At 34.6% G+C, this 15,327-nt stretch overlaps 1 protein-coding gene across 10 annotated transcripts in view; it reads left to right on the forward strand.

The window, feature by feature from the left end:
• The window catches only part of NBEA (neurobeachin), a 743,003-nt gene that overhangs the window by 13,454 nt on the left and 714,222 nt on the right, over nt 1-15,327 (forward strand). The window lies entirely within an intron of this gene.

Raw genomic sequence — 15,327 nt, forward strand, 5'->3', positions numbered from 1 at the left:
AAGTCCCTCATGTAAAATGGCATAGTATTTGCATTTAACCAATGAATATCTTCCCATATATGTCAGATCATCTCCAGATTACTTATAATACCTAATAGAGTGTAAATGCTAGGTAAATAGTTGTTATGTTGCATTGTTTAGGGAACAGTGACAAGAAAAAATGTGCATGTTCAATACAGATGCAACCATCCATTTTTAAAAAGAAATAGTTTCAATCCCCTGTTGCTTGAATCTATAGATATGGAACTCATGGATACGGAGGGCCCACCGTAAATGCATGGTTTATATTTAAAAGAGAGTTTTCTGGATCTTTGAGACTGGTTAGGAGTCATAGTGTTTTCAGATCTGGTCAGTGGCCCGACTCTTTCACTTGCATAGATGAGGAAACTGAGAACCAGAGAGGTTAAGATACTACAGTACTTCACCAACTAGGAATTAACACCCAGATTCCCTGACCCTTAGTCCAGTGCTTTCTGCATTTTATCTTGATGACTGTAGTTCCACTTTGCTTCAGCTCATTTTCTGCTTTATAATTTTCATATGGAAACTTCCATTTTTACTCCAGCAGGCTCAGAATACTTAAAATGATAGTTAACTAAATTATTGAATAATCCTAATCTAGTGTTCTGTTGCCAGAGTCAAGATACTTCTTGGGTACATAAAAGAATAACATAATCCACACCTTCAAGTAACTTGAAATTCAGCACAGAGAATGGAAGAATAAACAGATAAATTATAATGGAAAAAAGTAATATTGTGGAGGTATAGACGAAGTGCTGTGGAAACATGAATGGAAATACTAAATTTGCTTGGAGTAGTTAGGAAGGCTTCATTGGGTAGATGTCTTGTGAAAGATATCTTAAAGGACAAGTAACTGTTCCAGGATAAAAACAGCGGGAGAAGAACAGCTTTCCACAAAAGAATAGCTTGTACAATGACAAGAACCACGAGGAAGTGTTTTCATGGTTTTTTGCCTTAATGCTAACTATAGACTACAGTAAATTAAATCAATTTTATTTCTCCTTGCAGAGTAAAATTTTTTATTCTAGTAGTAGAGTTGACAATTCATATCCTTCAGTTAGGAGGAGTTAATTACCCCTACTTGTGGGAGGGTTAGCCTTTCGTTCTGTTCTGGCCTTCAACTGATTGATTGAATGAGGGCCATCCACATTAGGGAGGACAATCTGTTTTATACAGTATACTAATTCAAATGCTAATCTCATTCAAAAACACCCTCACAGACATTCAGAATAATATTTAATGAAATATATGGGCACCCTCTGGCCCAGTTAAGTTGACACATACAATTAACCACCATAAGGGGTATGTATTTTTTCTGTTAGCTCTCCCTTTTATTTGATTGTTGAAAGATAAACTGTTATACCCATTGCAGAAAAATTATTCCCATGTACACATAGTAGGCATTTAATAAATTTTTAATGAATGAAGTATAAAAATAAAGGAATGACTCACTGGGAAAGAATAAAAGAGACTATAATTTTGAGTATGTCATAATTCTGAAGAGAAGGTAAAGATGAATAGATGAAAATTAACATTAACACTTGGCATTTACTTTAATTTTCACTAGTCCTTGAGATGAGTGATTATTCACTTTTTAAAGATATCAGTGTTTTGCATTTGTGAAAAATATTTGTATACAAATAATTTATGAGACCAAAAAAAACTATGGCTTTGAAAATCAGTAAAGTTTATTTTTGATGATTATTCTAGATTTCTTCCCAGGCTGGCGTGATTTGTTCAAAGTCTTGATATCTTTATTTTTTTTATAGAGGTAAAATATACATGACATATAATTTATTTGAACCCTTTTTAAAATTTTGTTTTTAATTGAGACATAATTGTATGTATTTCTGGGGTCCAGTGTAATGTTTTGATACATGTATACATTGTGTAAAAATCAAATTGGGGTACTTAGCATGTCCATTACCTTGTCTGTTTATCATTTCTTTGTGGTAAGAACGCTCAAAATCTTCTGATTACTTTGAAATATACAATATAATATTGTTAATCATAGATAGTCACTATATATTCTAAGCATTTCCATGTGTACAGTTTGGTGGGATTAAGTGCTTTCACATTGTTCAACTTTCATCACCATCCATCTCCAGAATTTTTTTGTCTTCCCAAACTGAAATCCTGTGACCATTACATAGTAACTTCCATTTCTCCTCTCTCAGCTCATGGGCAACTGCCATTCTACTTTCTGTCTCTATGAATTTGGCTACTCTCATAATATCTCACATAAATGGAATCATACAATATTTTTCCTTTGTGTCCAGCTTATTTCACTTAGCATACTGTCCTCAAAGAATAGAATTAAAAAAAATCAAACCAATCTCTGCTGGCAATACAGATGAGATACTCTATTTGTACGTGTTACTTTTATAAATTTATGATCCACCTCACCAGTCTCAGTGTGCTGGTGGAACCAAAAAAAGCCACAGTTCAATCAGAAGTAATTTCTATAGGATTCAGATTCTTTACTTCTGTTTCTTTAATATCATGCAGAATATATATATACACACACACACATACGTATATACATACATACATGTATATGTGGAATGTATACATATGTGTATATATGGAATATATGTGTGTGTGTGTGTGTGTGTGTATATATATATACTTACACACCATAGTGATATTTATTTCAAAACTTATTTTTTCCCTTGCATTTGTTTTGTTTCCATAGTACAGCTACTCTCCATTCTCTTATCTTGAAAGCTATCTGTAATACTCCACACCCAGCCCTAACCCTGTATTTTCATAGTATTCTTTCTCCTTCATTTTTATTACAAAGCTTAAAATAATTTAACTGTGAAGACAGTCTCAAAAGGTGAGGGAGGTGAATAAGAGACTCAGAAGGCCAAGCCAGAATTCTGGCACAGGAAAAGAAAGACCAGGAACACTCACACATGAATAATTTTTGTTTTGTCACCTAAAAAACGATTTTTGGACAACAAAACTAATTTGTTATGTATGATTAAGCCTGATGATTTCACTTCCTTACTGAGTATTTAGCAGTGATTTTACCCCAACTCCTCCTTTATCTAAAGCAAAATACCTATAATTCATTTGTTCCTTGAGAGATTGTAAATATGTTGCGTTAAACAATCTGAATTTTAAAATTAAAAAAAAAAAAAAAACTTTTTTCTCTTTCATCCTACCTGTCTAGTTATAGGCTTCTAGAAAGCATTACCAATATCTGTTTGAACTTATGTAAAATACAACTTCTGAAGATGCGTTTTTTGCTATAACCCCTTTCTTTTTGTATTTTTAAGAAATAATATACAATTTATTACCTTTATTATAGTCCTAGCTTAAATAACTTACTCAAGACTTATCAGGCATGGATATATTTATGCCTCTTTTGAGTCTATTTATAGCTTTGTTTCTTTGTTTGCTTACTTCTTGTTCTAAAGTACTGCTGCTTTTTGTTTGTGTACAACTATACTATCCAGTGTGGAAGCCCATTTCTTGTGGCTATTGAGCACTTGGAATGGGGCTCTTAAGAGTTGACTGTGCTTTAAGTATAAAATACCCACTGAATTTAAAAGATTTAGTTAAAAAATATATCTCATTCATAATGTTTTATGTTAGTTACATGTTGTAGACATATTGGCTTAGGTTATTTTATTATAAATAAAATATACTTATTAAAAATCATTTTACCTTTTTATATTTCTTTTAGTGTGACTACCGAAATTTTAAAAATTATGTATATACCTCACATTATATTTCTTTTAGATAGCATTTTTTAGATAGCATTTCTTTTAGATAGCATTGAGGTAAGTCAGTTATTGGGGACTTTGGGAGACAAATTAATGTTTTACATGATTTTATAAATTATCACAGTCATTTGTCCTTTATCTTTGGAGCAAAAAAGATTCTTTTTTATTTATAATGAAATTAGAGGATATTCATCAGTAAGAAGGGGATGACAGATTCAGATTAAGTTGTGATTGGGGGAAGTGACAATGGGAGGAAACCTGCCCCACCTCCCCCGAAATGCCTGGCAAAGTCAGGTATTGTGGCCTGATATATAGTAAACATTTGATACGTAATAAATTTTTTAAAATGTGGGTCAGGATTTGAAGAAATAGTAATGATAGGATATATGACACCATGAATAGAGTTATAGTTTAAATGTATAGGTGTAAGTTTAGGCCCTGAGGAGATTGGAGGTGCTTTTGGTTTTTACTGCCTGCCCTTGAGAGTAGGAGCTAGAACTCTGGGAATTTGTGAAAAATGAATAAGAGAAATGGTGGAGGAAGGTATTAGAATAAGTGAACTGAGGGTGTTGGAATTCATTTCTAATTTTTGCAGTCTCATAAAACTAGATTTCCAAAAATTGCAGTAGTTTATCAAAGTAGAGTTAAATGGCTTGCTAAAACTTAGAAGAAAATTCACGTTGGTCTGATACAGTTCAGTATTCTAAGATCAGGATCACCACAAATATGCATTTTTTCTTAACTATTTTGATAGCAGTACTGTTTTGTCAAACCTTTCTTCTTCTGTAAGGATATCCTGTCCCCTCGCCACCTCCTAAAGGAATTGGTTTTTCCTTACTGCAAAGTGCATTATAGTTCTCCATTTAGGTGCATTAAAAATTGAAAGTATGTAACAGAAAAAATACCTTAGAAGCCAGGTCAAATAGTATTATATCTAATAATGCAGTAACTAATTATGAAGTACTATATTTACTTGTCACAAATTTTAAGAGTTGAGGTTTAATGATATGTTTTTTAACCAAAATTTGGCTTTTTGTTTTGTAAGTTTCTTTAGAGTATCTATTTCTATGAATAAAACATTCTAAGGTGTGAACTTTATGTTTTTGCTAGGTGTTAATCTGTTCACATGCTTGTTTCATTGCTATTGTTAAAGTCATCCACCTGGCAGACAGGAAACTCTAAGTGGATGAGATTGTAGGTGCAGTAGCACTGGACTAGACTAAGTGTAGATTCAAATGGTGATGTAACCCCATTTCCTTGGCCTCATTAGTACTACTAGCAGTTCAAGATTTCTTGAATAGTCATAAAATTGTTTTGAACTATTAATGATTTCTCATCTAGGCCTTAGGATAAAAAAAAAGCATTCATTTTTAGGGTAACTGACATACTTATTTTAGGAGTCTGTTGAGTAGATGTGAAGAAGCATTTTTTTCTTTGAAAATACTCATTTACATAAGTATATAGGGAGTATGTTGAGCAAATAGGTTTTAGTCAGATTTGCTGATTTTTTTTCATTAATTATATATTTTTTATATATTATGCTGTCATATGCTGCATAATGATGTTTTAGTCTACAGTGGACCACAAATACAACGGTGGTCCCATAAGATTTTGATGGAGCTGAAGAATTCTTATCTCCTATTGAAGTAAGAGCTATTATAATGTCATAGCACAATGCATCATTCACTGTGGCTATGGTGGTGTAAACAGACCTATTGCACTGCTAGTTTTATAAAGGTATATAGCACATACAGTTATGTACAGTACATAATACTTAATGAGCTGCTATGTTACTGGTTTATGTGTTTGCTATACTGTACTTTTTGTCGTTATTTTAGAGTGAACTCCTACTTAAAAAAAAAAAAGTTAATTGTAAAACAGCCTTAGGCAGGTCTTGCGAGAGGTATTCCAGAAGAAGGTGTTGTTATGATAAGAGATGACAGTTCCATGAGTGTTGTTGCCCCTGAAGACCTTCCAGTGGGACATGATGTGGAGGTGGAAGACAGTGGTGTTGAAGGTCCTGACCCTTCATAGGTTTAGGTTAATGTGTGTTTGTGTCTTAGTTTTTAACAAAAAAGTTTAAAAAATTAAAAAAGGTAAACATAGAAAAAGTTTATAGAATAAGATATAAAGAAAATATTTTTGTACAGTTGTACAATGTGGTTGTATTTTAAGCTGATTATGATAAAGGAGTCAAAAAGTTAAAAAAAAGAAAATATTTATAAAGTTAAAAGGTTTATAGGAAGCTGAGATTAATTTATTATTAAAGAAAGAAACTTTTTTTTTTGGTAAATTTAGTGTAGCCCAAGTATATACATTTTATAAAGTCTGTGGTAGTTATTGTAATGTCCTAGGCCTTCACATTCAGTCACCACTCAACCACTGGCTCAATCAGAGCAAATTCCAGCCTTTGAAGCTCCATTCATGTTAAGTGCTCTCTACAGGTGTACCATGTTTTATCTTTTATACTATATTTTTACTGTACCTTTTCTATGTCTAGATCTGTTTGGATACATAAGTATTATTGAATTATAATTATTTACAGTACATAGTACAGTAACATGCTATACAGGTTTGTAGCCTCGGAACAATCGAGCCTATATATGTAGGCTGTACCCTCTAAGTTTGTCTAAGTACACTCTGATATTTGTACAACAAAACCACCTAATGACATGTTTCTCAAAACGTATCTCTGTTGTTAAGCAATGAATGACTGTATTTTATCCTAGAAATAATGTTTAACCTCATTAGTGACCTGCACTCTGAAAGATAAACTAATATATTTTAGTTACTGTATGACAAACTGTCACTCAGTGTGACAGCAGAACCCAATTACACTGAAAAATTATGCTGCCAAACTCTGAAATAAATTGAAGATGACCTGCCTAGAAAATATAGGATATAGACATTTACAACAGAAATTTGAATTCCAATGAAGGAATGGTTGTAGTTTTGGATCAATATGCATTTATATTTTAGAACCTTAATTTCTTATCTGTTTATGTAAAAAGATTAGAGGTATATTAGTGGGAAGATAGTTTATGGGAATAAAATTTAATAATTAGATGTGTCACAGTTGTGGCATGTTATTAGTTGTTAAAGAGGGATTCTGTGAATATAGATTATTCCTGAGAAAAAGCCACAAGTCTTATAAAAGTTTTGCTCTATATTTTTATCAGTACATTATCAGATATTAATGTTTAACATATACTGATAAGTTATTACATTATATCATTGTCCAGTTTTGACTCAATTATTCAGCTTTGGTTACTGTATTTAACTCACAGATTTTCTATTAATAGTTGTTTTGCTCCTGGCTATTTCTCTGTGGCTTCCCCTCCTGCTGTACCCACCCCCATATAAATACCAGTCTATTGGATCTAAATATGTATATTCATTTTCAATGTGACTTCATATCTGGTCACATATCCATTTTATCCCACAAATTTTTATTGATTACTTACTGTACGTAAAGCTAGGCACTTAGGATGCAATGATCAAGATAAGGTCTCTGCCTTGGAGTTTATAGAGTTGCAGAGGGTGACAAATATGGGCAATGAGATGTGTAAATTCTATTGTAGAAATTAATTAGGGTATAATAGGCTACACTGAAAAAAGAAATCTATCAAGGAAGTCAAGTAAGTCTTTATAAAGGTGATGATGCATGAGTTGAGTTTTGAAAGATGGCTAGAGGCTAACTCTGGCTACAGCCGTGTGGTCCAGCATGGCAGCCACTAGCCATACATGTGGCTAGTGAGCATTTAAAATGTTTGCACACTTGATTTTGAAGACTAGATGTAAAAAATGTAAAATATTGCAATAATTTTTTGATATTTACTGCATTTTGAAATGATATTTTAAATATTTGGGTATATGTACTGAGTTAATAAAATACGTTAATTTCATCTATTTTATTTTACATTTTTCTTTTAATGTGGCTAGTAGAAAATTTGAAGTTACATGTATGGCTTGTATCTGTGACTTGCACTATATTTTTATTGGCTACCGGTGGTTTGGAGATTTCTGAAATTTTTAAGATTTTTAAATTAGATGAACCATTAGAAGTATAGAAAGAAACTAAAAGCGTGCCCTCTTTTTCTCTCTGTGTGTGCATATATGTGTACATATGCATGTTTACATACACACACAGAACTTTTATATTGTTGAAGGCATTCATACTTTGGGTTTTCCAGTTATATGTCAGTAAACCTCATTCTAATAGATGCATTGACTTGATAGCAACAATTTTAAAACCACAAACCACTAGGGAAAAACTTGTTCTCTCTACTCCGGTAAAAATTGCTTAAATAATTCATGGAAATCAATATGACAGCAAATTAAAATGCATTTTATTGTCAGCAAATACTTTGAAAGGAAAATTGAAAACATTGCTATAGAGTTGAGGAAACAACTATTAGAATAAAATGTAGGAGTTGGTTTTATAATTCAATGAAAGTACTGTTATTCCCAACATGTTTTTTGTATATTATTGGCTATATTGTGTTTCTTAATGAAATAAACAGCTGCTTTTTGTGAGTTCTGTAGAAATATATATATTTATATTCTGTCAAAAGAATGTATACTTTTGACAGAAATTCATATATTCCCTGCTTATTAAAACCAGAAATCAAGAAGGAATCTTACTTTACCTGGAAAGCAGAAGATGCGTTTTGTGAAGATTTATTTGACTTATCAGAACAAATCTCTCTTCTGGTATTTAGATTGCTACTTTGTATATTAATTGTCATGGGTACTATATTTTAAAAAGGACTTTGAATTGAATATTAGAACTCCAGAATGCTAATGCTTGATAAGATTTTTAGGTTATTTAGTTTTTCAGATGTGGAAACCTAGGCACAGATAAATTACTGATTTAATCTGGGATACTGAGATTTTAAGTTACCATACTGTAGAACTGGATTTCAGGTCTCTGATTTTCTAGTGTAGCAATTATCTCTTCTTTTATATTAACGTGAGTCTCTTGGGTTTGGCTGGTGTATCAGGTTGCTGGAGCTGTCGTGACACATACTGCAGACTGGGTGGCTTCAACAGTAGAAATTTATTTTCTCACAGTTCTAGTGGCCACAGGCTGGTTTCTTCTGAACCTTTCTACTGGACTTGCAGATGGTCATCTTTTCCCTATGTCTTCATGTGGTCTTTCCTTTGTGTGTCTATGTCCATCAGTTATATTAGATTAGGGCCTATCCATATGATCTCATTCTGTCTGACTTCAAATGTTCTGTCTTCAAATGCATTGCCATTAGGCTGCACTGCGTTCCCCCTGAAATTCATATATTGAAGTCCTCACCTTTAACAAATGAATTTTTGGGGGATACAGTGTAGCCTTTAACAGCTGGTCTTAACTAAGTGAAAATAAGGGTAAAATGAGTAATAGTGACAAAAATGTAAGATCTTTTATTAGTAATGCTTTACTTAAATTCCTGTAAAAATGACACTATTTTCTGTTTTGTAAAACCATTGCTTTTTTACTTTGAATTATGTCATCCTTTTCTATGCTTCTACTCTTTCCTTTTTCCCCCTTTGTGAGCTTTTATTCTTATATGCCTTCATTTGTGTATCCAAAGGCACTGTTTATTCACTAGTATTACTCAAATCTTACTGTTTACTGTTTATTCACTAGTATCACCCAAATAGTTTTGACTCCAACTAATTAAAACACCTTTAAAAGTATATTCTGCAATGTTTGTAGAAAATCTAGGTCCTACTTTTCTTTATTAATAGCAATAATAATAAAGGTAATAATGAACCTCTGTTAAGCTCATATTAAGTACCAGACATTTTGCTAAGTGGTTTACATACAACAGCCCTACGACTTTGGTAGTTTTGTAGATGAGGGAGCTGAAGCTTAAAGAAAGGGAAATAATTTTTCCAAGATTTCATAGCAAATAACTGTTAAATTAAGCTTCAGACAGAGGCAGTACTTGCTATGCTTACTGCCTCTTTTTTAGAATTCTTAGGAATTTAATGTGCTACTGTCTTGAATCCAAGCTGTACACTGATTGAAATTGAGATACTGAAATAGCATCACATGTTGATAGCTTTTGTGGTAACTATGGTGTTTACTATGGCAAGCATTCAGCACACTTAGCTTTGGATGCTTAAGTATGTCGAAGCTTTTATTCTTGAACCCCTCAAGAATCTGTTTGCATACCCAGGCACAAAAATCACTCAGTATCTTCTCTTCACTTAGCACATAAACACTAATTCAGTAACGTGATATACATGGCATGTCATAATTTGCCCCTGCCTCTCTTTCTAGTGATGTTTTATTTTTTCTTATAGCTCTACACTCTTTAGTCATAATAAACTACACTTATTTTCTGGAATTTAATTATTCTCGTGGCTTCTTGGGGTTGCACATGTTCCTTAGTTCCATTCAGGAAATATTTTATTGATTACTTACTAAGACACAATTCAAGGGATGTTTGTTTTTGTCTCTGCACTATTGAGAGTGATGTTGGGGCTCAGAAGACCAAAAATGAGTTATTTACAGGTGGACTTGGACTTTCCTGAAGAGAATCTGCAGATACCTATTTGAGTTTAGCCAACTAGAGTTTAAATGAGAATGGGCTGGCTGGGCGTGGTGGCTCACGCCTGTAATCTCAGCACTTTGGGAGGCCAAGGCAGGTGGATCATGAGGTCAGGAGTTCAAGACCAACCTGGCCAACATGGTGAAACCCCATCTCTACTAAAAATACAAAAATTAGCCGGGCATGCTGGTGTGCACCTGTAATCCCAGCTACTCAGGAGGCTGAGACAGGTGAATGGCTTGAACCCAGAAGGTGGAGGTTGTAGTGAACCGAGATCGCACTGCTGCACTCCAGCCTGGGCGATAGAGCAAGACTCTATCTCAAAAAAAAAAAAAAGAAAAAAAAGAAAAAAGAAAAGAAAAGAAAAAAAGACAATGGGACGGAAGGAGTAGGGCTACTAAGGGAAGAGCAGGGGAAAGCATTATCTGGTCTCTGGGCCCATTAGTACATGCTTGATCCCAGCTGGATCAGGTTAATACTAGAGCAGAATTAGGACCAAAGGGCAATAGAAACAATGGATGGAGAAAGGATTATTGTGGTGACTATCATTTGGGTGCTCCATAGCAGTGCCTAGAGTAGAGGACTCATCACAAAAGTGTTCTAGGAATGACTTACCTAGAAAACTATTGTAAATTTTGTTGTCTATTTTTTCAAACTTGATGATACATATTATGGTCTTCCATTAACATTATTTAGTATATGTCAGCAGCATTTTGGGATGGTTTTAAACCCTGACAGAACTCTAAAGAACTTTTGGTGAGGAGCAGATGAATTTAAACATACTTTTATTTCTAGATGGTTGATGGGAGCATAGCATAGGGATGGTATGCCCAAATCTGAGGACAGAGCAGGATTGGGAAGATGATTCTTGTCTTTAAGGATTTCAAATTCTAATAAGAGAGACTTATGTGTAAATTTAAAAAACCTAAGTAATGTATTCAGGCCTTTGTGGTAGGACTAGCCAGAATTCAAATCCTGGGTCTGTCCTTTCTTTGCTTGTGACTTTGAGTAAAAGTGTTTATTAGATACCACAGTATCACAGAGAAGAAAGTGATGAACTATTTGAAGCAGTTTGGAAAGACAGTAACTATTTGAAGCAGTTGGGAAAGACATTAAGGTGGAGGATTCCCTTGAGATTGGCTTGGAAGGGTCAGATGCAGTTTGCACAGTAGACTGGGGGAGTGAGGGCATTCCAGATAAGGAAATTTGGACTGGCACAGTGTATTCTAAATAGTGTTTTCTTCCTAGAAATGTGTTTCTTTCCCAGAAAATTTATACCTATCATTTTTATTTAGCTTCTGTCTTTTTTGGGGGCGGTGGGATGGGGGACAGAGTTTCTCTCTTTTTGCCCAGGCTAGAGTGCAATAGTGTGATCTTGGCTCACTGCAACCTCTGCCTCCCGGGTTTAAGGGATTCTCCTGTCTCAGCCTCCCGAGTAGCTGGGATCACAAGCACATGCCACCATGCCCAGCTATTTTTTTGTATTTCTAGTAGAGACGGGGTTTCATCATATTGGTCAGGCTCGTCTCCAAATCCTGACCTCAGGTGATCCACCTGCCTCAGCCTCCCAAAGTACTGGAATTATAAGCGTGAGTCTCCATGCGTGGCCAGCTTCTATCTTTTTTATGGATCCTTGTCTAACTCATATCTATCTCACAACCTCAGGAGTCATTCCTGAAATGTACATGGTCGGCAAAACTGTAGTTGCTATGATCGAGGTCTCCTGGATGACAGGGCATGGGAGGAGGAGAAATAAAGATAATACATTAAATGTGTGTATTTATATAGAAACACATAACTAAAAGTTCTGGAAAACAATTGTTTCCAAAACCAGAATTATCTATTTTTGCTTGTTTGTACAGAACATAATGAAATGATAAAGTAGTTACAAGTTTTTGTAAGCTATGTTGCTAGGCTGTTTACTGTTTTGATTTAATATTAATAACAGCTCTTGATGAGAAAAAACAGTATTACATTAAAGGTATACATCAGTTATGAGTTATATATTTCACAATTGTTAAAATAGAAAAAAATGTTTCTTAAAAAAAGGAAATATGGTATTCTCAATTAATAACTTTATGACATAGGCATTTGTATTCCCATTTATATGTAAGAAAAATGAAGTTTGGTGAATTTGAAGCTAAGAACTTTGGGCAATATGGAGCAAGAGGCTTTTGTAAGACAGTGACATGAGTAAAGTAGTATGCCCATAGCATGTAGGTCCATCTGATTGGATAGAGTAGTGTCCTCTTATCCTTTCAGTGTTTCTTATGTTTCTTTCCTGAAACGGGACTGCTCAGAGAGCACAGTCTCTTCTGAGGTAAAGTAGATAGAATTTGGGGGGTGCCTCTTTCTAGCTCCAACTTGTACTTGCTTCTCTTAGGTCTTTTATAACTATAAGCTGATATACTGGACTCTGTACATTTATATTTATAGGATTAATGAATACTCTTTGAATCCAGTCACTTTTTGTGTCCTGGATTTCTGTAAATAACATGGCCTTTGTGATATGACTAATCTGAATTCAAATTCTGGTCTGTCTTTTTGTGGCTTTGTGACCTTGAGCTGTGTTACATATCTCTGAGCCTCTCTCTCGCTCTCTCTCTCTGTGTGTGTGTGTGTGTGTGTGTGTGTATGTGTGTATACCTGTATATTCTCACAAATATGAAAATGAGGTGAATGATGTCATTTTCCCTTTTATTTCCCTCCTAAGTGGAGACTATATATGTGAGAATTATATATATGATAGATCATTATATTATTGTTTTTGTTGCTATACTGCATGTTCATTTAGCACATTTATTATTAAAAATGTGGTCCACAGATGAGGTTTGCATATTTGTGGAATATTTGCTGGTCTAAGAGGAGATAAGGAACTTGTGCCAGAATGCAAATCATCTGTACTAAGTACACGATTTCTTTCAACTAACTTTTTGTTTTTCTCGTAACAAGACTTTCTTGATAAAGGAAGCAGTATGTTGATTCATATTTTACTTCCATCACCTCATTGGCTGGCACTCTGAGTAGCCTGAATATAGAGTGCTTTTGTAAGGTATTTTGAACAAAGCTTAATTTTACATTTTTTGGTGTTAGAAAGGTTTGTTATTGTTCGTGAAAAGATTATTAATTTTGAACTTAGATTCTAATCTTACCTTTGCTACTGATTAGTTGGGCAACTGAGTTATGTCTTCTAGGCCTTATTTTGCTGGCTGAAAATGAAGGTTGGGTTAGATATCTGTGGTTTTTGTAGGCTTTAACATGTTGTTAATCTGTGTTTTTTTTTTTTGAAGTATTATTTTTTTCTTTTACCCTTTTTTTAGTTTAAAGCAAAACCAAGGCCTAGTTAAAGTAGTAGATAAGAACCACTGCGTTAGAAATATGCTTAGAGAAGTTTCTTTTTGGAATAGATATTTTATTAAGCTATTGTCAACCATATGCCAAGGATTTGGTGCTAAGGATATAATGATTAATGAGACTGTTTTTGTCAAGTAGTAATATCCTGGGGAAGATAGATATAAATACATATAAATGCAAATACATAAATATAATGGGTTTTGTGTTAGAGATATGGACCAAAAATGTGTGAAACAGGATGCTGTGAAAGACTTTCTAGAACAAAGGTAAGCAAATATTTTCTATAAAGATCCAAGTATTTTAGGCTTTGTGGGCCATATGGTGTCTATTACAGCTACTCAACCCTGCAGTTGTAGTGGAAAGGCAGCCGTGTAAATGAAAATACATTATTTTTCAACACCAATTCTCTGCACCAATTAGGTATCCTAAAGTTTAGTTCAATCCTGATACTACATAGAGTTAGTGCAAACCTCTTAAATTAGAGGCAGAATCCTTTAATTCTGACACGAATTACCTAAAGTTAGTATAGACTCCGCAAGTTAAGGAGCCAGTCTCACAAGACTGCTTCCACTTCAGATACCAGTCTGAAATGGGATACCTGCACTTCTGCTCAACTGTCCACAAATTCAGGGGTTCCCACAACTTCCCTCAAGTTCTGTAATCACTAGAATGACTCAGAGTTCAGGAAAGTGCTATACTTAAAATTATAGTTTTATTGTAAAGGAAACAGCTCCAAATGGAAGAAATGTATAAGCAAGGTATTGAGAGGGAGTGGGTTACAGAGCTTCTATGCCCTTGCTGGGCATGCCACCCTCCCCACCGTGTTATGTTCGCCAACCGAGAAGCTCCCTGGACTTTGTTGTTTGAGTTTTTAACAAGGCTTCAATTATGTGGCCTGATTTATGGGCCACATAATTGAAGGCAAGCACCAGTCTTTTACTCACTTGCTTGGTTTTTTTGACTTGGCCAGCCATTCCTTTGAAACTATCTAAGGGTCCCAATATGAGTTACCTTGTTAGCATGAGTTCAGCTATGGTCAAAAGGATCTTGTTATGAATAGCAAAGGACACTCTTATCACCCAGGAAATCCTAAAGGTTTTTGAAGTTCTGTGCCAGGAGCTGGGGACAAAGACCAAATATATATATATATATATATATATATATATTTTTTTTTTTTTTTTTTTTTTTTTGAGACGGAGTTTTGCTCTTGTTACCCAGGCTGGAGTGCAATGGCGCGATCTCGGCTCACCGCAACCTCCGCCTCCTGGGTTCAGGCAATTCTCCTGCCTCCGCCTCCTGAGTAGCTGGGATTACAGGCATGCGCCACCGTGCCCAGCTAATTTTTTTGTATTTTTAGTAGAGACGGGGTTTCACCATGTTGACCGGGATGGTCTCAATCTCTTGACCTCATGATCCACCCGCCTCAGCCTCCCAAAGTGCTGGGATTACAGGCGTGAGCCACTGTGCCCGGCCCCCAAATATATATTTTAAATTATACGATAGGCAGCCATTACTGATATGTGAATGAATGGCTGATGGCTGTGTAATAAAACCTTATTTACAATAAGACATCTAGCTTGAACTGACCTTTAGGTAGTAGTTTACAGACCTTTGCTTTTGAAAAATGTGAAAACCTGCTGAAAGAATATGACATTTGAACTGTATCT

Source organism: Aotus nancymaae, unplaced genomic scaffold, assembly GCF_030222135.1.
Source record: "Aotus nancymaae isolate 86718 unplaced genomic scaffold, 86718_ANA_hifiasm-v0.15.2.pri h1tg000043l, whole genome shotgun sequence".
Classification (NCBI taxonomy): Eukaryota; Metazoa; Chordata; class Mammalia; order Primates; family Aotidae; genus Aotus; species Aotus nancymaae.